We start from the raw sequence: 2,500 nt of genomic DNA, 5'->3' as shown, positions 1-2,500 counted from the left end.
CATGTAAATGCCCTTCGTGGGAAAGAATGTCCCGTGCAACGTCCCTTGATGATCCCCATAAGGTGTCCCATGTGCGTCCCATGATGTCCCATGCGCGTCCCGTGCCGTCCGAGCCTCACCAAGGCCGTCCCATGCGCGTCCCGTGCCGTCCGAGCCTCACCAAGGCCGTCCCATGCGCGTCTCGTGCCGTCCCGAGCTGTGCCGAGGCCGTCCCGTGCTGTCCCATGCCGTCCCGAGCCTCGCCAAGGCCGTCCCGTGCCGTCCGAGCTGTGCCGAGGCCGTCCCGTGCCGTCCCGTGCTGTCCCATGCCGTCCCGAGCCTCGCCAAGGCCGTCCCATGCGCGTCCCGTGCCGTCCGAGCTGTGCCGAGGCCGTCCCGTGCTGTCCCATGCCGTCCCGAGCCTCGCCAAGGCCGTCCCATGCGCGTCCCGTGCCGTCCGAGCCTCACAAAGGCCGTCCCAGGCCGTCCCGTGCCGTCCCATGCGCGTCCCGTGCCGTCCGAGCCTCACCAGGGCCGTGACATGCCGTCCCGAGCCTGACCAAGGCCGTCCCGAGCCTCACCAAGGCCGTCCCATGCGCGTCCCGAGCTGTCCCATGCCGTCCCGAGCCTTAGCAAGGCCGTCCCATTCGCGTCCCGTGCTGTCCCATGCCGTCCCGAGCCTTAGCAAGGCCGTCCCATTCGCGTCCCGTGCCGTCCCATGCGCGTCCCGTGCTGTCCCGTGCCGTCCCGAGCCTGACCAATGCTGTCCCGTGCGCGTCCCATTCTTTTGGCTCGGCTGGCCCGTGCATTCTATGGGGTCGTGGGACATTTCGAAATCCACCCGGGCCATTTCGACTCTCTCTTCATTAATACTATTGAGGTATTATTTATGAATTATTGGAGAAAAGAAACGGAAGAAAATATTTTTTTTTCTATTTTTTATGAATTTTCCGGTGTTTATTCACTTAAAAATTCATAGAAAAATAAATATTTATCGGAATCGCTATTATAATATATCAAAAAAATCCTTGCGAAAAGACCTTTCCAACGAGTATAAGTTTGCTGGATTCCGACGAGTAACGAAGGAGTAAAGGCCCAGTATGCTTGGTTAAAAAATTGATGTTTCCTTGTGAAAATATGAAAAACAATAACTTTGCACTATAAGGGGGAGGGTTGAGCTCCTTCCCCAGAGCGTGCACAGCACTTGTGCTGGCACGTTCCCTAGTGCTCGCCAAGCACCATAGGGCATCCAAAGGGCAAAGCTCGGCCTACTACATGATGGGAAGCTTCTAATATGTCGGAATACGAAGAGATTTCGTGCGACCCGAAGCTCGGCTCGGGCGTCCCGGCCTGTGCCGAGCTGTGCCGAGCGCGTCCCAGGCCGTCCCGAGCCAAGTCTCGGGCGTCCCAGGCCGTCCCGAGCCAAGTCTCGGGCGTCCCAGGCCGGCCCGAGCAAAGTCTCGGACGTCCCAGGCCGTCCCGAGCTGTGTCGAGGCCGTCCCAGGGCGTCCCGAGCTGGAGCGAGGGCGTCCCAGGCCGTCCCGAGCCAAGTCTCGGGCGTCCCAGGCCGTCCCGAGCAAAGTCTCGGACGTCCCAGGCCGTCCCGAGCAAAGTCTCGGGCGTCCCAGGCCGTCCCGAGCTGTGCCGAGGCCGTCCCAGGCCGTCCCGAGCTGTGGCAAGGGCGTCCCAGGCCGTCCCGAGCAAAGTCTCGGGCGTCCCATGCCGTCCCGAGCTGTGGCAAGGGCGTCCCAGGCCGTCCCGAGCTGTGCCGAGGCCGTCCCGAGCCTAGTCTCGGGCGTCCCAGGCCGTCCCGAGCTATGGCGAGGGCGTCCCAGGCCGTCCCGAGCCAAGTCTCGGGCGTACCTGGCCGTCCCGAGCTGTTGCGAGGGCGTCCCATGCCGTCCCGGGATGTCCCATGCGCGTCCCGTGCCGGCCCGAGCAACAGCTCGGGCGTCCCGTGCCTCGGCCCTTCCAAGTGGTGCTTCGTCGGACATCTCGATATCCACTCGAGCATTTTCGACCATTCTCCATATGTGGGTGTGTGGGTATTTATCAGGAATATTGGAGAAAGAATCGGGAAAAAAATATTTTTTTTCTATTTTTTTTGAATTTTTAATTGTTTATTCACTTAAAAATTCATAAAAAAATAAATATTTATCGGAATCGCTATTATTATATATCAAAAGAATCCTTGTGAAAAGACCTTTCCAACGAATGCAAGTTTGTTGGATTTGGACGAGTAACGAAGGAGCAAAGGCCGAGTATGCTTGGTTAAAAATTTGATGTTTCCTTGTGAAAATAGGGAAAACAATAACTTTGCACTATATAGGGGAGGGGTGAGCTCCCTCCCCAGGCCGTGCACAGCCCTTGGGCTGGCAGGTGCCTTGGCCCTTGGGATGCAACATAAGGCATCCCAAGGGCAAAGCTCGGCACGGGGGTGGATGGGAAGCTTCCAAGAGTTGCCCAACTCATCCCCGACGTGGAAAATCGAAGAGGCGGCTGGGGGGGCCCGGGGGGGCAC

This window comes from Eschscholzia californica, unplaced genomic scaffold (genome assembly GCF_041429995.1).
Source record: "Eschscholzia californica isolate CP2 unplaced genomic scaffold, dmEscCali1.0.p SCAF_19, whole genome shotgun sequence".
NCBI classification, from domain to species: Eukaryota; Viridiplantae; Streptophyta; class Magnoliopsida; order Ranunculales; family Papaveraceae; genus Eschscholzia; species Eschscholzia californica.
Note: the sequence above shows the minus strand (reverse complement) of the source record.